This window comes from Ptychodera flava, chromosome 17, assembly GCF_041260155.1.
Source record: "Ptychodera flava strain L36383 chromosome 17, AS_Pfla_20210202, whole genome shotgun sequence".
Classification (NCBI taxonomy): Eukaryota; Metazoa; Hemichordata; class Enteropneusta; family Ptychoderidae; genus Ptychodera; species Ptychodera flava.
In genome coordinates this window covers 11,202,772-11,227,045 of record NC_091944.1, presented here as the reverse complement: position 1 = coordinate 11,227,045, position 24,274 = coordinate 11,202,772, and the positions used below count along the sequence as shown (strand labels likewise).

General features: G+C 38.6%; 1 protein-coding gene across 1 annotated transcript in view; it reads left to right on the top strand.

Moving 5' to 3' along the window:
- LOC139115399 (uncharacterized) overlaps nt 1–24,274 on the top strand; it is a 34,793-nt gene that overhangs the window by 8,404 nt on the left and 2,115 nt on the right. The gene's annotated exons all lie outside the window — the stretch shown is intronic.

Here is a 24,274-nt window from a genome sequence, read left to right as displayed (position 1 = left end):
ACAGTCGCTCGTGAGCTATTCAGCTCTGGGACTATTCGCCCCATAGACGAGTGTACATGTTCTCGCTTATGTACACTCGTCTATGGGGCGAATAGTCCCAGAGCTGAATAGCTCACGAGCGACTGTGGTTTTTCCTTTTAATAGCTACGTACGAAGCAACTGGACCTACTAGAATTACGTGGATTTTTAAAATTGTTCACTTCGGGCCCAGCGTTCTTCAGTATTGCTCTAAGACAGAACAAAACAAGACGATTGACAAGAAGTATCTTACGTCGGAGTACATCAAACCCTGCATGGGACTGATTTAATTGTCTAAAGACGACTTGGATCCTAAGAAGACAGCATGCATGGAATTCTATTAACCTCCGTCATGATGCCACGGGCTAAGGAGTTAACTGACGTATGTAGATCATAGGAGAGTTCGATTAGCACAGAAAAGCATTGTTTGCTTGTTCTGAATATAGCCATGCAGTATACTTAAAGTACGCTTTTGCTTACGGAATCTAGCATTTATTTGTATAGGCACACTGTCAAACACCATGTTATTATTCAGAGTATACGTCTACATAATACACGATTGTGAATTACCCCGCTGAGACCTGCACAGCGTTTTGATACAAATCTCGCAGTTTGATTTCCAAATCGTTGGCTTCTTCAATTTCAAAACAGGGGGTCTCTGCACGGCTGACGAGATGGTTTATTAATTTGCCCGCGTTGCCGTTGGCTGTTCAGGTCTACCGCAGTTACAGTCAGCCAGGCTGAGCTTACCTATTTCTCTCTGATAACAGCGACGCCCTGGCCCGAAAAATGAGAAAGTGAACAAATTAAAGTCATCGGGAAGGAGATCACAATATCAAAGTTGCCATGGTGACATCCAAAGATGGAAGTAATTTCGCAAATCGTGCTGTTCAAGTTTGATTAGCATTCAGCTGAATTTAGCGCGTCTCCTTCCACGACCACTTTTACGCTACAAAGGTTTTCAGTGGAAGTAATCGTGCGATTCATGATAAGCTATTTGTGTAAAACATTCACACTCTCGTAAAATGTGAAATAATAAACAGATTATACTCATTATTGGACGTGAAGAGTCCATCGATTCCCTAGGTCTTGTAAAAATGACAATTCATCTTGAACGTGAAGCTTACGCAATTGCTCCATTTAATGCTTGCAGTGCAGTGCCACGCAGCGCAGAGCTGTGATATTCCAATGTACGTAGAATGGAGGAAGTGATTAAATTTCAATGATAAATGAGTATGTCGCTGCCTTTAATTCCCGTGACTGTGTTCAATCATTATAATTGTGTACAACCTACCCCATGCCACCACACCAACTGCGTTTAATTTTCTTGAAGCGCCCAGACAATGTTACTATGGAGAAAGCAGCTAAAAATCCCATCGTTTTACCGAGATCTAAGTATATAGTGCCCGCACAAATTGAGTAATGTGGCTCATGATTGCCGATCGCTTCGAATGATTGGGAAAATATCAAATGAATTCATAAGACGTTTTACTCAGTAAAATTGCATAGGAAAACAGTGATTTTGGCTTGATATTTTTCATCATGCCAGCATAAATGGGACCCCCTGATTTTGCCTTAATGTCGTCAGCGATACAATTAATGCACAGGGAAATTGTTGAATGGTTCGCGAAAAAAAACGTATTTCTAACTATTTGTTGCAAAACGCCGGTAGTACGCGCGTCGAAATTGAAAGACCGAAATTTTGCCAAAATTTTCCGTAAGGAAGCGTTGAACCATTCCCTTTCGATATTCAGGGCTCACTAAAAACACAAATGATTTTACATGACTCGTATAGGATTTAATGGTAACTTGTTGATGACGTAGCGGGCTGCATTGCCACCTTTTGACTGAAAGTGACCCGGAACTATTTACATCTTGACAACTTCGGGATTATAAAATCATCAAATTACATATTTTAAATAAGAAATAATTTTTTAAAGAAAATTATGAACCATAAAAATTGACAAACCGCATAACAGTGATTTAAATATAACAATCAGCCGTTCGTGATAACATCATTCTAAATTTAACGGGATTTCGCCTCCTATGGAAATAAAGAATATGATTGTAATTTACAGATAACATTTGCGGTGATAAGCACGTGAGAGATGTAATATATGATAGACCAAACAACGAACTATGTACCTTCAAGGCAGGAGACCATTTGCCTTCCTGACGTCGGGCAAATGGTCACCTGCCCTCAGGCACATAGTCTCCCCTTTTAGGCTCTATGTTTACCAACACTTGAAATTCAAAATGGCCGCCATCCCTGTGTTCGTTTTTTTTCGGAGGGCGGGGGGGGGGGGGGGGGGGTGTTCAATTATCACAAAAATAAACTATGGAAACTTATTTTCACTATGAGCTTCAAAATGAGCCCCCAACAAGTGGTAAACGATAAAAGGTATTGAAAAAGTTTTGAGAATCCAAATGTTTGTCCCCGAGGCGTATTCTACATGTGCCTTTATATTAAGATGGTAGATCATATAGTCATTTAGATTTCGATTTGATGCCTAATGGATGAAAGTTATACGACTTACCTCAATATCACTTACCTCTCGCATTAACGTTTAAAACATGAGCAAATACTATTTTATCCGATCCTGTTCCATGTATCAAATATCGAATTAATTTGATCCGTAAATGTCAACCTATGCTTGAAAACTTAATATTTTAGACATCTAGGAAAATGATCAACGGATCGCAGAAAATGATCAACTGTGAGATAGTAGAAAAAGCCCCTTCCGTTAAATGACTGGACGAACATTCTTACTAAAATGACTATGGTTTGATTTTAAAATTTGGCAATGAAATAATCAGATTTACGATAAGAATGCACGATTTTGAACGCACCTGTTAGATTTGTATCCTAAAGTTGTGTGTAAATAACAACAGAGCTGTTGTAGGTCACAGGGGACACACCAGACATTTACCCGAGACAGTTTACCATTCACTGAAATGTGCTGTCTCGTTTGTTCCCTCAGAAATATATAATTGAAGATTTGACATGGCGCGTCTTTTAAAAATTGACAATAATTTGACAGCGAATTGTTGAAGACTTGTGTCTTAGAGATCCCTCAGTCCAGATATCAATTTCATGATTGATTCTACATAAGTCAGAGTTGACCGCGTTTAAATGTAGTGCCAGCAAGTCGCCTGTGATTGATATGTAGCGAATGGCTCTCTGAATTGTTGCTAAGGGCCGTTGACATCATTCTCAGGACGCGGCTTATCATAATTTGTTATTTCGATTCGTAATGACGCTTTCCATGCAAAACGTGATTTCAGATTTCTATGCCAGTCCTTCCTACTTGTATGATTTCGAATTTTCATAATAGCGCGAGATTTCCAAGTCAGAATTTGTGCATAGCTTTCAATTACGAAATAAAATCGCACATCATAAACAATGATTCAAATTTGTGCTACCAGTAAACGGGCCTAATATGCGGCGAAAGTGATGAAACAGTCTCGCTGTCGACAAGATGACTCTAAAAGGTATACAAAAAATTCCAGTGGGTCATTTTATACGGAACTCCTGCAATAGATTTGATATCAGCATCACCTACATGCATCTAATCTCCAATCCATAATCGAAAATTATGGGCCTTGATAATTATTATTTCAGAAAATAAATTTCAAACAAACAGACAAATATATCAAAACGCAATCTGAGACGATTTGGAAGCAAAAAAATCTATTGAGTAGGAAGACGGTGATGACTAAGCTAGAGTAATGGGAACGAGACAGACCGTTGTCGCCATAGTTACGCAATCCTTCAACTGTCACGCAGAACCTGTCAAAGAGCTTGTCGATCGATATCTTGAAAATCGATGCAAGATCGGACGACGTGCTTCATCGAGTGCATTTTTGCATACAGAACCGTAGACCCTCTCGTCCGAGGATCGATAGCACGACGCAAGGAAAAAAGATAAGATTTGGAGATGATACTAGCTTTCGTCTTTCTAAATCTTCAAAATGTACGTCAAGCTGCAGCGGTCGATGACACTATGTAATCCACATACAAGGTACTTTTCGTTTTAAAATGAACGAAAAGCGAGTTATATTATTGTCTATGGTTTATTTTTTTACATAATATAGATCCTATGATTTAACAATATTTGTTGTTTCATTTTATTTTATTATGTCATTTTGTTTTGACTCTGCTCCCTGTATTCGCTATACTGCGCGTTTACAGTCCTATATACAAAATCTTGACATATGACGATAGCGGCTAGGGTTAACGTATACGTATCGAGACACATTCCAGCCGACAATAAGGCATTCATTGTTCAATTTATTCCGAGCTTCTGGGCTGGCCTTGTCAATTTCCATTTAATATTCAGGTCGCGTTCTCTCCACCATATCGGAGATATTTTAGTTATTCCACACATGTCTTGAAACTCCAAGCAATTTCCATCGAGCGGAATCAGCAAGAGGTGAAATATTGATAGATCCAAGGTAAATCAACATCCTCTTATGGTAGAGCTTAAGGACAGGCGGGCAGAGGATATTCCATGGAAAGTGTGTTGAAACTTCCATGCAGGAAATAACACAGAGAAAACTATGACCCAAAGGCGTCAAGGTTTTATTGATTGAATGCATTGACAATGTAAAGGAACCTTACATGCCATCCATCCATCCATCCATCCATCCATCCATCGATCCATCCATCGATCCATCCATCCATCCATCCATCCATCCATCCATCCATCCATCCATCCATCTATCTATCTATCTATCTATCTATCTATCTATCTATCTATCTATCTATCTATCTATCTATCTATCTATCTATCTATCTATCTATCTATCTATCTATCTATCTATCAGTCGTACTGTCCGCCTGTCTGTCTGATTGTCTGTCTGTCAAATAATATCTGTATCTTTCTATTTCTCTGTCTCACATTCCATCTCTTCCCTTTGATGACGTATTATTGTCAAAAGAAAACACAGCGTGGATAACTTCCATACGCTAAGGGTTACACTAGAGTCTTCAAATTGAATTTTGAGCTTGGCTGGACAACCCTTTGTATGTAAAGCAACATCTTTACAATGTCAGGAACATTGAAATATTCACTCAAAAGTAATGACACTAGCAGCTTTCACCAATATGCGTATTACAAGCCTGTAACACACTGATCCACGAGGCTACTATGGAATCCAGTTTCCAAGGTAAAAAATAATCCCGGTGTAAATAATGACATTTCGTGAAGGTCAGCGTAAGAAATTCTTGATGTTCATTATCTCCATTAAAGCAGCGATCGTTTCAAAGTATTCTATTTAATCATACTGAATTTTGATTGAAAAAATTCTATCATAAGCGCCGAATATCGTGTTTCCATAGTAACGGTTGTCTAAATCTGCGTTGGATGAACGTTGAAGATATCCTTCAATAAATAAAATTGCCTTTGAGATAATAGTGCAAGGTAACGTGAATCGAGTACAACGTACTTTATCAGATAGTAGTAATGGACGGCTTATAACATTGATCGATTTATGGCTGGAAGCAATGTACTAGTAAGAAAGCTAGTTGACAAGATGCTACGTGTGTTCCCATTTATCAACATGCACGGCCCCTACGTAAATTTCACTCCTTCAACGCACGCAACTACCAGCGCGTTGAATTGGAGATTTTACAGACTGACTGCTTAGCCGTACAATTTATACACTCAAATTCTCACTATTGTTGCAAATGAGTTGTACTTTTACCAAAGTAAGGAAGTGTTAAAGAGTGTGGGCGGGTGACGTCTTTTTAATGGGATAAGTCGCAGGTTCTTTACCTTCACGCACTGCAGAAGATGTTACAAATGCTTCGGGTGCTAATCAATTAGCAGACAAGATAACAACACTCAAAGTGTCTACAAAGGAAATGCATCTCCAAGTGGTGAGCAGTTTCTCACATTAGATAAATGCCGTTTGCAAAGATGATCTGCTTCTGCGATAGGGCGCCTCAGCAACTGTCGTTGCAAATCCTTGGACCCCTACGTTGATTTTCAAGGCTTCACGAAAGGTCGTCCCAGTTTTAAACGGAGCCTTCTAAATGTCTCACTGTCACTCCTCATTCGCCATTCAATCTGAAAAGTTGGTATAATAGTAAAACGCAGCTCAGTTATATCATAGATCTTAATAAGACTGTCACATAAAGAGACGTATGGCAAGTTTATTGCCTTTTTTACACACGTCACGACCCTATCGTTCACGGCACACCATGATAAGGGATATATACGAGATCTTGCGTTGCTTGGTACTTGCCGTATTTGATAGCGATACAGGACAATCAATGAAACAACTGCAATGTTCAGACTTACGTAAAAGTGACTTATTTGGTTAAATGACACGACACTGAGTCATTTAGTCGGACAAATAAGGAATAGTTTTAAACTATCATCATTACCATTTAATACCAAATGTCCCGTGATATATCATAATGGGTGAACAATAGTCTACAAAATCAGCATTTCATTTGTCTTTCGAATGCACACTATAGTCAGACAATCTGTAAATCTTACAAGAAATGCATTAAGGCAGTACACGCCTCGAAAGTCAAAGACTTACGTTTTGCTTAAACTTTCCTCAATGAAACTTTCAGCCATACTCTAACCAAATCAAGAATAAAAATCAAGGGTTACCTCGCAGAGTTTGGTAATAGAGGAGCAAATTACCTGACATTCACAGATATTTGAAATTCAAAATGGCCATCATGGCTGTCATCATATTGACTCTGTAGGGGGGCGCTCATATTAAAAACAAATGGGGTATCTACAGTTTTAGCCCGTCATTTTGGTTAAATCGAAAAATTAATTTTGTCAATGGAGTTAACACTTGATTGTAGGCCATTTTGAAGTTCAAGTGTCTGTAGATATCAGGAATTGTGTTTCTTTAGAGCCAAATGTGCATGGTTGCCCCTAGCTGATATATCATCTTGATCTAGATAGGGAATGTTCAAAGTATCCTTATTGAAATTTTGAGAAAAAGTTTTGAGCAAAAGTTTAAGTCTTCAAAGTACAGCCTTATAATTGATTGCCATCTCAAAATTAGGATTAACTTTTCTTAAATGAAAAAGGAACTCATACACACATGTTCCGTACACTCTGTAAGTTATCCATGTTGGTAAAATTCATACCTGTTGGTGAAACATTATCTCTGTGTGCCCCGAATATTACAAAATCAGATAAATCACCTTTAGATTAATAAAAGTAATGTCGGATGGGCTTAAGTATGACCACAAATACTTCTCTGCGCCTAATGTTGATAAATATTATTACTCAGCGGGTATTGCAGGATTCCTTATGAAAATCATAATGTATGGCCATCATAGCACAATGTCACGGGGTTAATCTTCTGTTTTGACAAGAACGCAAGGCTGACATTATGACGCATTTCACTGATCCAGGGCCGGTGGAGGTAAACCCATTATCTAAATTGCATTAGTATGCTACGATGCCGTCAGACAATGTCGCCTCTATAAGTGCAAAAAAAGCAATGGAAAATTTCTTGGAATGAAATGCCTTTGCAGCTATTTTCCTCAGCTTTTAAGTTCGGTTGCGCACAAGGAGCGAAATCTTCAATTTGATGAAAGTGTGTAGGTTTTGAAGACGAAGAAGAAGAAGAAGAGGAGTGTGTTAGTCTATCAGAAATACACGTGTTCATTCTTTGCTGTGCACATTAATCTTGCAGCGTTCATTGACATTCACACTTTCCATGCAGGGGTTTCCGTGCCAACGAATACTAATTAACATATTCCTGATTGTCTAACACCAACAAAAGATATGCAAATAAAACCCTTTTTGCGTTCAGAGTATTTTAGTTCACTCCAGGTTGTCACAAATCAGCATTTTCATCATAAACGTTCCATCACGTTTTATACCGAAAGGCCTGTGAATTTCAGCTCTCCTGAAAGCAAAACTGTGAAATGTTCAAAAGACACATTTTAGCATGTGCCAGCCTATCATTCTGAAATGTGTTAAATCCAACCTTTGGAAAAGAAAGCTACACGCACGAAGTGAACTTTCTGAGCAGCGGTTTTAAAATGAAGGTTCACGCCAAAGGCTTACTTTCACACGAGTGTTGTCTTCTTTGAAAAAGTCATTTTGCCCATCGTGGAAGTGCGCTCACATTGAATAAAAGGAATTCGTTAAGATTTTGCCTTCTGGAAAATATTTTAATGTTATCGAGTTTCTTTTGGTTGAATTTTCACCTGTATCGAGTGTCGTTCGGCGTTCTACTGAAAAATGATGAAAAATTTTCGACCTAGTTGACAGAGAGAAAACATTAAGTTTGATGAACGACGACAAAGTGTCCGGTATCTATTCACCCCTTGCATGCTAATGAGTATTCAGTAAGTTGAATCTCATCGCTCAGTTCAACCAGGTTATAGACTTGACCCCTATCATAGCGTATCGTTGATATCGTATCGTTTGATGATTGGCTTCAAGAACACATGATCTAATGACTTCTTGACATTCATAATCACCAAAATGGCGACTTTGTGTCGTTAAGGTACTAAGGAAAAGAGAAATAATTTCATGGTATTCTAAATAATAACAACTGTCAAGTTATTGAGATACACATTACCAGCAGACGGGTTTTGACATTTCTATGCACGACACCCGAGAGGAGCGTAAGGTCATGCAGATAAAATGTGAGTAAGTTTATCACAGCAATATCTTCATTGATCCATATTACGGCAAATTTGCATGTGTCCATATATGATAAAAGGGGCGCGTCAACCATGTTTTCTAATGAACGGCATTAACACTAAACAATAAGTTGGCGGTGCATTTGTTTGCAAGGCTGCTATAAAGTGAAAGTCACTGATTGGTTACAATACATAGAAGTGACCGAAATCAGCCAATAAAACTGACTCTCTTTTATTTGCAGAGATTCAACAACGTCCTTTGCTTGCTCACATACATCACATTTCCAACACCAAGGAACGTTACGGATGTAAGAGGTTTTCTAGTGCCAGAAATTACATGCTTCAATGAGATTTGAATTTCAAGTACTTACAATCATGTCAATTAGACTATATGAATAACTCAGAGGCCAAAGCGTGTAATTTGTTTTTACAAACAAAAAGAGATCGCTATAAGTCAACTTTACTTGGGAAATGATACTGCCAGCAGTTTTCTGTGCTGTTAACTGAATGATGTTCATCTCATATAATAAAGACTCTAAAGCATCGATTGCTTCCACAAAGATCACACACTATCACCATGGCCAGACACACCAGACACCATAATTAATACTTTAAGACACGTGTATGCGGGCGTAGAGTTGATAATACTACGAGCAATAGAAACGATAATGGAGCTTTTCAAACATACAGTGCAACAGAAATAACATTTTATGTTATTGTAAACCCTCAATCTGACATCCATTACAGCTGCATGGTTCGTTCCAATATCTCTCTTGGAAGTGTATTCGTCTAAGAATAAATGTATAATACAAACCCACTAACACTCTGTGATCCGTCACTCATCATACTACTGAGAGCTGTAAAGATTTGTTTCTTTGTTATAAGTGGGCATTAGAACAAGATTAGTCTGTGAACAGGGACTTTTAAACCGATTCCGACGTATATCATTTGCAAATTTCGTTTGTAATTTATTCTGACATTGTTTTGACCCTCAGCAATAATTTCCAACTACATGTTATTATGTCATTCTGAGTCCATTTGTCGTTTCGAACATGTTTTTGCATATTTTATGATATGTAGAGGAATTAGTCAACTTCTGTATCTGCTTTTATGTCGGCGTTGCGACGAGGTGAAAGTAATCCAGTTCACTGCAAGACACTGAACGTGTTTTTGAAGTCAAATCACCCACGCCCTTCTCTCCTTCCAACCTTTAGCAGGACGTACGTGTCTTGCATTTAGTTTAATGACATGAATATCTAATATGCCTGAAAGGTTAGTTTAAGGTAGAACGCGCCTCGGGGACAGATATTCGGACTCTCAAATTTCTACAATTTTTTTCTGATCTACCACTTGTGGGGGATTCATTTTAAAGCTCTTGGAGAAAGAAAACTCCGTTTTAGTTGTTTGAAAATCGTAAATTTTATTTTTACTCCATAGAGTTCACACAGGGATGGCGGCCATTTTGAATGTCAAACATCGCAAAATGTTGAGTAATTTGTATCGCCAGTTCAAAACTTTGCACGGTGACCCCTGATTTTTATTGTTGATTTGGTAAAAGAATGGCTGAAAGTTTCATTTAGGAAAGCTTGAGCAAAAGTTTAAGTTTTTCACTTTCGAAGCACGTGCGCGCACATGCTACTTTAATACCAGACTGCCATATTGCTCATTCGAAACCAATGAAATGGCCACAAGATGAGACCAAATAACATGGAGATATAAGCTTACACTTTATTCTGATCATAGATTCACACCATGTTGTCAAAGAAAAATTCCTTCCTTCTGTAGATACATCGAATGTTGTCAATATTGGTTATTAAATTTCGAAGCTAAACGTTCTATGGAGGAAAAATAATCCGAAGCCATTTTCTTGTTATTTGCATGGTCTCACAGAGCCGACAACAAAATACTTCAGAGTAGACCTTGAAGAAGATTCCGTTGCGTTTCAATTTGAATAATTTGAAATGATGGTGATTCGTTGATAATCTACAGTACTGATCTATCGTCAATCGTGATGGTGTGAATATATACCTTGGATTTACTTAGTTCATTATTCTGGACTCCCCTATCGCCCAGGTGGAAAAAAAAAACTGTAGTTTGAAACGTCTTTCTCCTCTTCCTTCGTCGTCTTGGTGCTATTGTGTAAAAGCTTGTATCAGAACTTTGAGATACGCATGCACACACTTATCACGCGAGCCCGCCAGTCATAACGGGCATGCTCCAAAGGAACTTTTGAAAAACAACCAATGCCGCGTTGCTGACAAGATGTGTGCTTTAAAATCCAGAATCACGAAGTACAACATCGCCGCTCAGTGGTATCACTGTCTTCATCGATGTACCAACGGCTAAAGGATAGCCTTATTGTACTTTCATATGAAATATTATTTGATGTCATTTTCCCCATGCATCGTGTAAGCCCTTTCTGTCAATGGACGGTCTTTGAGATATTCGGCAAGATCTTTGTTACAGGAAATCAACACCACTAAATCTGACTTCTTCCTGAAATTACTTCATACTGTACTGGTTAGCGTAACTGTAGGAAAAAATGTATACTGTACTAAAAGCCGCGATATTGCGTCAACGGATGGTACCTCAAACATGAATCGGTGCATGGAAGTGTAAGTTAGCTAACTTGTGGTCATAAACCTCACCACATGAAATCTCGCGATGCTCTGCTAAAACGCATATTCAAACAAGCTATCTTTCCGTTGACAAATAGCCATGATGGCATCAGACCATTTGGTACAACCTTGGTGCATACTTTGCCAAGTCATTTACATACCAAAGAAGAAAGAGCATCGATTTTCGTCATTTAAATTAAAAGCAAATAAAAACTTGAACACAGACCACGGTTCCAGGCAAATCCTGAGCTCATGTCGAAGTTTGCCAAATGACAATAAAAAGATATGTTAAAAAGTCGACCCGAACATGTTTGTCGATTTGAAGGTGAAAGTGAATATTGAACACTTTGAAACTAGCCACCACTCCAGTCAGTGCCATCACCATAGTTACAGTATCATGTTGCCCCCCTTGAAGCTAGCTTTATTTATCTCTTCATTTATTCATTTAATTATTTAGCTACCCCACAACTACACATCGAGATTCCCGCGTGACCATTCCCATCAGTAAGTTGAGAATTTGACACCGCCTCTGGTTAAAATTTAAAATAATGAGCTGTTGTCGTGCAGGTACACGTTAAGTAAACACCTCTGCTTTACAAACTCCGTAAGATCCAAAAAAAACCGCGAACTGATAGCCCTTGGCACGGAAAAGCAATTACAGAAGCGATATCGTGCTTGCACCTTTACATCGTGAATAAGAACCGAGTCCCGACAGGGGAATTCCTGCAGACCTGTTTTCTATATTCTTCGTGCAGAGAAAACGAACAAAAGGGTGAACTCAGCAGTTTCCGTTTAAACAAAATTTATTACGAAAACAAAACTAATTGCTAAGTTAGGGACAGAGTACAAGCTTTAAAAGTGTACAGACTACTTATCTCAGCTGGGACGGCAAAGCTCCAGTCTCAGAGTTGTAACAGTCAGTTGGATGAATGAACAGTCCTTTGGCTTGCAGGCTTGAAGCTGCACAAAGACCACAGTATAAATCCAGCGTTGACAGTGAAGGTCTTGAAAAGTCTTGAGAATGACTACTGCTGGAGTTTAGTAACACACAAGAGACACGATCCCAAAAGTCTGACTGGAAGCTGTGCACGTCCCTTTTATAAAGGCATGTAAGAACAATCTAGAACCTTTTATTGACATGCTAATTACTGTTCTAAAATTATCTCCCTTACACAACTAATCAACTTTCCAGAACATTCCAAACATGACTAATTGAATTCAAGGTTGTGAGGTCATCAAGGGCAGTGACCTTGGGAATGTTCTAGACTGATTGAACTCAGGTCATGATGAGTGTGGGGGAAATGACCTACATAACACACCCCCTCTTCAAAAAAAGAAAATTTTTCAAAGAAAAATCTTTCTTTTACAAATGTAATCTTGAAAAGGATTTAAGTACTCAAATTTTGTTTTACTCTAAAGTAAAATTTCTTGAAAGTGAACAACAATAAAATTTCTTGAAAGTGAACAACAATAAATTCTAAATACGAGAGAGACAGTCTGCAATTAAATTGTCTCTGCCTTTGATATGTCTAATGTCAAGATTAAACTCCTGTAACATTAAACTCCATCTTAGCAATCTCTGATTTTTGCCTTTAAATTTCTGCAGAAAAACAAGAGGGTTGTGATCAATATAAACCACTATTGGCTGATTTGAAGAAGTAACATAAACTTCAAAATGCTGTAAAGCTAATATCAAAGATAACACTCTTTTTCAATTGTAGAGTAGTTTCTCTGGGATTTGTTAAATTTGCGTGGAAAATAGCAAACAGGATGATCTACCCCATGACTATCCTCTTGCAATAAAACAGCACCAGCAGCCGTATCACTAGCATCCACAGCTAATTTGAATGGCAAAGTGAAATCTGGTGCAGACAACACTGGAGCACTTTGCAGTATGGCTTTAAGTGTATCAAATGCCTGTTGGCATTGCTCTGACCAAACAAACTTACTTTCTTTTTAAGTAAGTTAGTCAAAGGCTCAGTAATTGTGGAGAAATTTGGACAGAATTTTCTGTAGTAACCAGCCATACCGAGAAAGCGCATCAGTTGTCGTTTGCAGTTTGGTATGGGAAAACTTGAAATGGCACTGATTTTGGCATCAACAGGTTTTACCTCACCCTGTCCTACAGTATGTCCGAGGTAAGTCACCCTCGCCCAACCAAACTCAGATTTTGCAAGGTTGACAGTCAACATTGCTTTACTCAGTCTCTCAAAGAACTTCCGCATGAGCTTGATGTGTTCCTCCCAGGTGTCACTATACAGGACGACGTCGTCAACGTAGGCTGCACACCCATCTAGCCCGGATATGACGTCGTTGATCATCCGTTGGAACGTTGCCGGAGAGTTCTTCATTCCGAATGGCATCACCTTGTACTGGAACAATCCGTCTGGTGTAACAAAGGCGGATATTTCACGAGCACGATCCGTCAGAGGGACTTGCCAAAATCCCTTCAGTAGGTCAAATTTTGTCACATACTTGGCTTTTCCCACTCGGTCGATGCAGTCATCAATCCTCGGGATTGGGAAAGTGTCTGTCTTTGTTAAAGTGTTGACCTTCCTAAAGTCCGTGCACATACGATAACTGTGGTCTGATTTGGGAACAAGTATGCACGGCGAACTCCAGTTACTTTTACTGGGTTCAATAAAGTCATTGTCCAGCAGGTATTTGACTTCTTCCTGGAGATATTTCGCTTTTGTTGGATTCAGTCTGTATGGATGTTGTTTTACAGGCTTACTGTCCCCAACATCAACGTCGTGATAGATGACGTTTGTCCTCGTTGGAACATCTTGAAATAGGTGTTTATATTCGTGGAGCAGTTCTTTCACCTGTTGTTGTTGTTCTGGCTGGAGGTGTGCCAACTTTGTAGACTCCAGCTTCTCCAGGATTTCTGAGTTTTGAAGCTTGACCGAGCCCAGCTTTGAGTTTAGAGTATTTTCACTCAAGTCAGTTTCAGTATCACTATCTTCATAATGGTTTGAACTGACTGCACTGACAGGCTGAGTTATAGTAGGATTATCCCTATCCAAATATGGCTTAAGCATATTTATGTGACATAGCTGTTTTTGTTTTCGCCTGTCAGGTGTTATTATGATGTAATTTAAATCGCTCAATTTTTTATCAATTAGGTATGGCCCAAAGTAACGAGCATGGAGTGGTTTGCCAGGAATTGGAAGTAGAACAAGAACTTTTTGACCTGGTTCAAACTTCCGTTTTGAGGTGCTTTTATCGTATTTGATTTTCATTGACTGCTGAGATGACTCAAGATTTTCTCTGGCTAATTCACATGCTTTAGAGAGTTTTGTACGAAAATCTGACACATATTGCAAAATATTCAGACAATCATCATCGTCTGATAGGAATTTCTCTTTAACGAGCTTGAGTGGGCCACGGACTGTATGTCCAAATACAAGCTCAAATGGGCTAAAACCAAGAGACTCTTGAATTGACTCTCTAACAGCAAAGAGCAGAAAATGAATTCCTTCATCCCACTGCTTCTCTGTGTCAAAACAGTAGGTCCTAATCATGTTTTCAAAGTTTGATGAAATTGCTCAAGAGCACCCTGACTTTCTGGATGATAGGCGGATGACCTGTACTGTTTAATGCCTAGCTGATCCATTACTTGTTGAAAAATACCAGACATAAAGTTGGAGCCTTGATCGGACTGGACACATTTAGGGAGGCCAAATAAAGTGAAAAATTTGACTAAAGCTCTCACTATAGTCTTTGTCTTTATGTTTCTCAGTGGTATGGCTTCTGGGAACCGAGTTGATGTACACATAATTGTCAACATGTACTCATTTCCTGATCTTGTTTTTGGTAGGGGCCCAACACAGTCTATTAGTATCCTACTAAATGGTTCTTGAAATGCAGGAATTGGCTGTAAAGGGGCCTTTGGAATGGTCTGATTCGGCTTTCCTACCATTTGACATGTGTGACAAGTTTTACAGAAATGTGTTACATCTTGCCTGAGATTAGGCCAATAAAAGTGACTGAGAATTTTATGATAAGTTTTCCTTACTCCTAAGTGACCAGCCCAGGGGGTTTCATGGGCCAGGCGCAATATTTCAGCACGGTAGGGCTTTGGAACCACAATTTGATGTTTTATAGCCCAATCGTCATCAACCAAAACATCTGGAGGTCTCCATTTACGCATGAGAATACCAGATTTTGTATAATAGGAAACAGAGCTATCTGAAGTTTTACCTTCATCATCTACCCTGTCAAACAAAGACAAAATATCTGGGTCTTTGTGTTGTTCTGCAATGAGATTTGATCTAGAAAATGTCTGACTTTGGTCAGCAGAAGTTTTACTGGAAGTTTCAAATCCACGAGGGATAACGGAATGATCCGTGTCAAACACCTGACTGAGAAAGGTGTCATTTAAGTCAACATCTGTGACATTATTTTGAGAGTATTTTGATTCTCAGAAGTTTTCTTTGACATGGCTCGAGTAATGGCACATGAAGGAAATAAATCGGGTATCTCTTGTTCAATTGGCTCTGGATCCTGATCTAAACTAGGATTATCAGTCACAAGTGGATTAGTAATGACCTTGTCCCCAGCAAGGTCGTTTCCAAGAAGAAGGTGAATCCCTTCAAAAGGCAAAAAAGGCCTAATACCTAAAGCCACAGGTCCAGAAACAAAGTCCGAAGACAAATAGACATTATGGAGAGGAACAGGAATGTAGTCATTACAATCTACCCCCTAATAAGAACTTTAGAACCTGAAAATGACTTTTCAGAAAACGGCAGGGTATCTGCCAACAAAAGAGACTGGGAAGCCCCGGTATCTCTTAAAATTTTGACAGGGGTAGCGGAAGAGAAATCACTAGAAAGTGATATAAAACCATTATGAATAAATGGCTCGAAAATACCCATAATGCTATCTTGAGAAGAATTGACCTTGACCTCATTAATTGGGGATAAGAGGGGTTAACCTCAGAAAATGTGTTGCACACATTATTAGACTCTAATTGAGTTGATGAAGAAATAAAGCCGGTTGGCTTAGATCCACTTTGACCACTTTGACCTTCACGTTTTCTTTTCAATTTGAAACACTCTGACATTAAATGGCCGTCTTTCTTACAATAATTACAAGAAAGTGTACCGAACTGTTTGTCAGAAGGAGATTGAGACTTGGGATTTGATGATGTGGAAGTGTTACTTGAACTCTGTGAACTGTTGTCATTTGATTTTCTACTGTCCTTTGAAAAATTCTTGGATGAAAAGGACGAGTTAAATTTACCTGCATTGTTTCTGTAGGAAAAGGACTGGGATGGTTTGCTGAGAAATGAAGATTTGTGGGTCAATGAATAATCATCGGCCAAACGTGCAGCAACCTCTAATGTATCTGCCTTTGTTCATTGATAAACGTCTTGATGTCACTCCGGATGCACCTTTTAAATTCCTCAATCAAAACAAGTTGTCGTAATTTGTCATAATTCTGACTAACTTTTCAGAAGAACACCAACGATCAAACAGTTGTTCTTTGTTCGAGCAAATTCAACATAAGTTTGATCTTTTACCTTCTCACAATCCCTAAATTTCTGACGGTAAGCTTCAGGCACCAATTCATAGCCCTTGAGAATTAATTCCTTCACAGAATCATAATCTGAAGCCTGCTCTACTGACAACTGAATGTAAATTTCTCTGGCTTTACCCACCAAAGCACTCTGCAAAAGCATAGACCAGGACTCCTTAGGCCAACTCAGACTCTGAGCATTTTCTCAAAATGAAGGAAATATTTATCAACATCCTTTTCTTGGAAAGGGGAACTAACCTGAAATGCTTAGTGATGTCAAACTTGTCTGAAGGGAAGAATTTTCCTGACTGTCCAAGCTCCAAACGTTTCATTTCTAATCTTTCCTGCCTATCTTCTCTCTCTGTCTTTCTTCCATTTCTAATTGCATTTGTATTTTTTCTTTTTCTAATGCCTGTCTCTCTTTTTCCATTTGTAATTCTAGTTTCTTGATCTCCAAATTTGTCTGCATTTCTAATTCTAATTTTCTGAGTTCAGAGGTAGACTCGGGCTCATAATCTTTCAGGGTGGATTCCTCAAATTGGCCTAAATCAACTAGATGTTTGGCAATACGGTACTGTATTTCCCTCTTGCGCATAGATCTTTTGACTTCTACTTTAAGGAAATTGGCCAGTGCAATGAGGTCGTCTTTTCTGAGGGAATCAAATGTGTCCTGATCAAGGTCATCCATTTCCTCTGGTTTAAATTCCGCCATGATTAAATTTCGCTGAGTTCACAGAATACTGTAGTTTTAAAAAAGGCAGGCAAAATGTTGTCAAACGGCTCAAAATATTCGTATCCCGGACAAGCCCCCAATTTGTTACGTGCAGAGAAAACGAACAAAAGGGTGAACTCAGCAGTTTCCGTTTAAACAAAATTTATTACGAAAACAAAACTAATTGCTAAGTTAGGGACAGAGTACAAGCTTTAAAAGTGTACAGACTACTTATCTCAGCTGGGACGGCAAAGCTCCAGTCTCAGAGTTGTAACAGTCAGTTGGATGAATGAACAGTCCTTTGGCTTGCAGGCTTGAAGCTGCACAAAGACCACAGTATAAATCCAGCGTTGACAGTGAAGGTCTTGAAAAGTCTTGAGAATGACTACTGCTGGAGTTCAGTAACACACAAGAGACACGATCCCAAAAGTCTGACTGGAAGCTGTGCACGTCCCTTTTATAAAGGCATGTAAGAACAATCTAGAACTTTTATTGACATGCTAATTACTGTTCTAAAATTATCTCCCTTACACAACTAATCAACTTTCCAGAACATTCCAAACATGACTAATTGAATTCAAGGTTGTGAGGTCATCAAGGGCAGTGACCTTGGGAATGTTCTAGACTGATTGAACTCAGGTCATGATGAGTGTGGGGGAAATGACCTACATAACATATATTCTTCGGAGAGTCCATGGTGATAATAGGTGTTCCGACAAGCAGAGACGACAGCGGACTAACTTAACCTTATCAGTACACAGGAAATATCACATGTAGTTGTATATGCAAGATACATATCCATCCGCTGGGACTCCTGTAGGTTTCTCTTAGAACATTTAGCGCCATGCTAACACAACCAGCATAAGTTTTTATTCTTCACTGTTTTATATACATACAGATATTCTCGAGTATTTGCACGGCATATCTCACTTCGGCCGCCATTTCTACCCATCCTGTGGCAAGCAATGAGATAGAATGAAAAGTTTTCGAATGGTTACATGTTGCAACGCGTTGGATTTGCAGGGTATACAAGTACGAAACTTTAACGCCTGTGCGCACAGACATGTGTATAAATACCTTTACTGCACAACTAATATAAAAAATAACCACCTATAATATTTTTGTCAAGAGCGCTGATCCTAGCTTCGCTAAAACATTCACCAATGTCTCTATCCATATATCAACGAAATCAAAGTGTATCAAGGAAAAGATTAATTGTAACCGTACTATCCAAATAACTGATCCGCGCTGTTATATTATAAGAAATGCAAATAGACGTAAGTACAAATTATCAAAATTCCGTGAAGGTTATTGACTGTACAGTATTTGAAATGTTATTAAGATTAAGGTCTATGCCAATGAGGTTTCCTCTCCAAACATCTAACTTCATTTAAATCTAATGCTGACGACAATTATCTGTCGGTATATTGTGTAAGATAAACATTTTGTCATTTTACTCGGCATTTACTCGGCAATTTCACCGAATTTCTATGAGTTCCTTTGAAATATGCACGAACAATCGGACGGGATTTCCAATAAGTTCGCACACACGGTACAGTACTTTTGATATTAAGAAATTGTTTGTCACAAGAACAGAAGAATATGAAGCCTCAGGAAATAATAATAAATGGTTTGTATATCCGTGTTTGAAGCTTGTATTCTCTGTCGCTGCACTGTGAAAAAGAAGTTGGGACTCCGGAGAAAGCTTTAAACAAAACATGTATCAGTTTCCAGTGCATTAATTGTGAACCCAGTCACCCTAGAATTATGATGAACCTCACAATGCCAAATAAAATGAAAATACGTGTGATCGACAAATTTCTTGTTTGCAGAGAAGACTTTTCCGTACAACAAATACAACAGAAATATATCTCTTAATAGGACGACATTTAAAATCTGAAATTCATTGGAATTACCGGAGTCAATATGGAGGATGAAAAGGAAATTATCAATGTAAATTTCTTCTTTCTGTGACAATGACGTAACCCTTGACTGAATAAACTCCTCGGATAAGGGAATATCAATGTTATTGACAAAAGCTTGCCTATTTGTACCATCCGATCATCTCGCTGCACTGATTACAGCATGGAGGCTTACTAATCCGGTTGCAAGCAGACAGCGAAACTGATAGGTAAACGTAGGCGTCGGCTTGATATGATGTCCATTCAATGAATTCAGTTCTGAATAGCCATGTTTTCTGTATGAAGCCAATTTTCTTTTACAGATATCAGCATTGTACATAATCGGCTTCTTTGTTGTAATTAGCTTTCAAAAGGTACAAAATGTAGAAAACGTTGAAAGCCCGCCGTGGCAGTAGTCAATCCAACAAATTGCGTCCTAATTGATAAACCGTCCACGTGAGTTATCTTCTTTTGACATTTATAGTCCGGAAATCAACATTATATTCTTAAGGTCGGGTTGGATTCTTTGAAGAAAAGCGTCACATTTTTTTCAAAATTAAGTCACTTGTCAGAATACATACATACTATACATATACATACCTACATATATGCCTACATACATACATACATACATACATACATACATACTATAAATATACCTACCTACCTACCTACATACATACATACATACATACATACATACATACATACATACATACATACATACATACATACATACATACATACATACATACATACATACATACATATATACACATACATACATACATACATACATATATACCTACCTACCTACCTACCTACCTACCTACCTACCTACCTACCTACCTACCTACCTACCTACCTACCTACATACATACATACATACATACACACACACAAACACACACACACATACATACATACATACATACATACATACATACATACATACATACATACATACATACATACATACATACATACATACATACATACATACATACATACATACATACATACATACATACATACATACATACATACATACATACATACATACATACATACATACATACATAAAAAAACAAAAGTTAGGGCAGCAATTACCAAGCTCTGATTTACTTGACAAGTTGCACAATGCCTTCATTTATCCACCTTTAACAAATTTTAAATTATCTCTCAAATCAAATTGATAGACGATAAAGATATTACTGCATATCGACATGACAACGGCGTTGCAATTGTGCAAAGTAATTAGCGTAAGATATTTGACATTTCTGTAAAAATCACACTTCAAAGATTTATTGACACACAAAGACAGCTGTGAGGTATCACTACGCGTAGAAGCTGCCGAATACTAACCCGTTCAGTGCTGTAATTTTCACCGCAAAAATTTTAGTGCAGCAGTTTACTAATTTTTTGAATTTTTCTGTAAGTTTTTCGATAATTTTTAACCAAATGGAGATCGCCTTTCATTGGCTTCAAATTTTTATCAAAGTTTTGGAAAAATAAAAAAAAAATTGACTGGGTTATATTTTATAAAGGCGACAAAAATTGACTGTGGTGCTTAAGGGGTTGGTCAGGGGGATAAATCCCCACGTTGATCGGTAGAACAAATAGTGAAGGGGATTTTAGGGAGGGTAATTAATATATCGACTGTTTTCTTTGAAATACTGTACAGAGCGAGCATAAAGTTATAGGTACACATATAACACAGGTAAGGCTTATCATGGAGGTTGAAATTTGAGATACATAAAATAAATGTTTATTTACCATAACTTCTACACGAATACTGTTGGTAATTCCCTGGGCCGAGTCTAGAAATTTGTCATAATCTCATTAACGAGTTCGCAAACTGCTCCACTAAATGTTGCTGCGTGGTTCCCGTTCTTGTCTATAAAATAACACATATGGTTCACCGTGGCAAATTTGAAATGGCAGGGTTTTTTTTCTAAATATTCTTTGTTTATATTAATTTATAGAGTAAAAGTGAAACTGAAAGCGGATATTTAAGAAAAGGAAAATTATCGTCTTGGATGGAGAATTCACAAGGATGTTGATATATCGGCACATCTTCTCCGTTATCGTGTTATGAGATATCGTCTCCTAGCACGGCTAGCAGACAGCCCGACTGATCTCTCAAATGCACTAACTTGACATACATATAGACTGGGCTTGAAACAGATAGTTGAACAGTCGGCTAATGAGGGAATTCGTCAATTAGAAAGGATAGCGTGGGTTTTACTGTCAAGTGGGTGGGTAGTTGATGACTTGGCGATGGTACAGACCCATAATGAACAACTCAGCGTTAACGAGACGAGCTTGTCGGATAATGATAGCTGTTACGATCTAGTGCCCGTATTCAGTCTTTAGCTAAGTATAGTTAAGCCGTTTCTGGGTAGGGAGATTTGGAGAAAGCTTACGGCAAATGAGTGCACGCAAAGGAAAGCCATGAAATAGAATAATACCTCTGAGATGTGTCTAGTACCAAGCCTATTGCTATACTCTGTCTGTCAGCTTATCTCTGTTGTACTTTGAAATTGCAAAATTAGCCCCACTTTTCCTCCTCGGTAGTCTGCTTATCTACAGTCAAATAGAAGATGGATTTTTGTGCGTGTTTTACATCGGAATAGCGATTCCGTCTATTGCATTACGTGAAATTGAAAAGGTGAAGTACTCATGCTTAATAAGCATACAACGTTTATCAGTCAACACTAAATTGTAGTCAATTTGAACGAGACAAATTCAATAGCGCGGTAGGTATTTTGGTCACAGCCATGATGCAGGGAGTGACAAATGTTGGCGATATATTACGTCTTCGCTGTCAAGTTCCGAACAGCTGTATCACATTCAGAATGGTATGAAAAGGTCAAGTGTAAAATTATAAAGATATTGCGAAAATTGCAACACTTTGTGTTCAGCCATTTTGAATTGTACTCGAATTGTTTGTGCGCACCTATTCTGCTATCCTTTCATCAGTCTAACAACCAATCAACGCATTCTCAGTGTGTACCAAGAATGTTTTTTTTTCTGTTTGCGTTCTTCACGTAAGTTACACAGGATCTAGCAAAGTGAAGCGAAATGGACTGTGGCCATATTAAAGCACAGGGGTACCGGTCCAGCGCGCACTGGACTTATGAAATAATGATAAATAACTATAACATATTAAACATTTTTGTAGCACCAGCTTGATCTGTGTTAGTGTGTACCCATAGCTACTCCTATCTATCTACGTAATACATGGTATTTCAAAGAAAACCGTCCTTAAATCTTATGAGCTGTAAGCTAGTTTTTCAGTTAAGATGTTGGAATAGTGTAGGATCGATGTTTATATGGACTACATCAAGTTCTTTGAAATAATATACAGGAACAATGAGGTGATAGCTATAATGTACTTTCTGACACGATTCAATCTTTTGTTTGATACATCATGATTTTTATCATTGTTCGTCGGACCCTGTCAATAGAGTCGATTACATACCGTTTAAATCAAATTGAGGAAATCTTTATTGGCGTGAATTCGCGTGTCGACTTTAATATTAAGCGCTATCGAAAAGTATGACATGTGTGAGTTTCACAACATGATTATAAAATAATAGTTTTGAAATTGGTTATAGCTTTGTTTGACATGTCCCCAGTGTGATGACTGTGACGTCGGGATCGTCAACTTCACTTGACAGTGACGTTCATACGTCTGCAAATGATTGACAGCGCGTAGGACGTTATAGCACCATATCGATTTTGAATGCGGTGATTCACTGACATCATCTCATGCGACTGCGCAAAGACTCGTTCCTCGAAGAAATCGTGTCATGAAGCTCACACTTGACCGTGACACCCCCTCAAAAATGTGTATGATTTGTTATTCCAATTTCTCATTCTTGCGATACATAAAGTTTAGAGGATAGAGGATTCGCCAGCAGAGGTCAGTCATCACTCAGTATGGCATCGCCCAATCGAATGGCTGGTTTCAAATCTCAAAGTTGAATCTCTCAACGCAACGAGATATACCATCAACCGCTCTTTAGATGATAGAATTGTGAAATCCGAATGTCAAGATACATTGAAATTTTCACATAAAAGTCAAGTGTTCAGCTTAATATATCTGGAGTAAACACGTGAGTACTTTAAGGGGACTGCTTCCATGGAAACCGTGAATTCCGCGCGGTATTGATGCAAATTATTGGGTGGACAATTTGATATCCTGAGGCAGGTCGGGGGGGGGGGGGGTGGGGAGTCTTGAAGAGAGATGAGGTAGCATTATTTTTTTTACCGGTGCACTGTACATTATTTTTTCCGCTCTCCCAGCTTTTTTTCTGTCAAGCCTTTTCTGGCTGATTTTTTATTGACATTTGCTGGGAATCTTTTTTCGAAAATCCTTCAGGACCCCCCCCCCCACTAAAATATCAAATGGTCCATCCCTAACAGTTCTATGGCTGGTAATGGTATCGATCTTGCAACCGACAGGTCATAAACTCCGCTATCATCGTGACCAATTGCAGTGAGAAACTCTGACAGCATTTCGCCTTCTTGTGTCTTCAAGTATTCCAATTCAAAATACAGCCTCGAAAGCATTTCGTGTGCATGATCTTCGAGCGAATCTATGTAGAATCGAGGGCAGGGAATAAACACAATCCGCCCGAGGTGTCACGACGGTTGCGGGACACTCGTGAGATACCGACACTTTGATTGCATGGGAGTTGATCACGTCATTAATGAATTCCAAAATAGCCTGTTATTTCGTTCCAGTCGCCATGAGAACCCGTACATCTGTCTATTAGCTTGCTGACATGTAAGTGTTTTGCTGCCTAGGTAACGCGACTGCGAGGAAAACACGAGACAACATCAAAATCGCCACTCCGGCTTC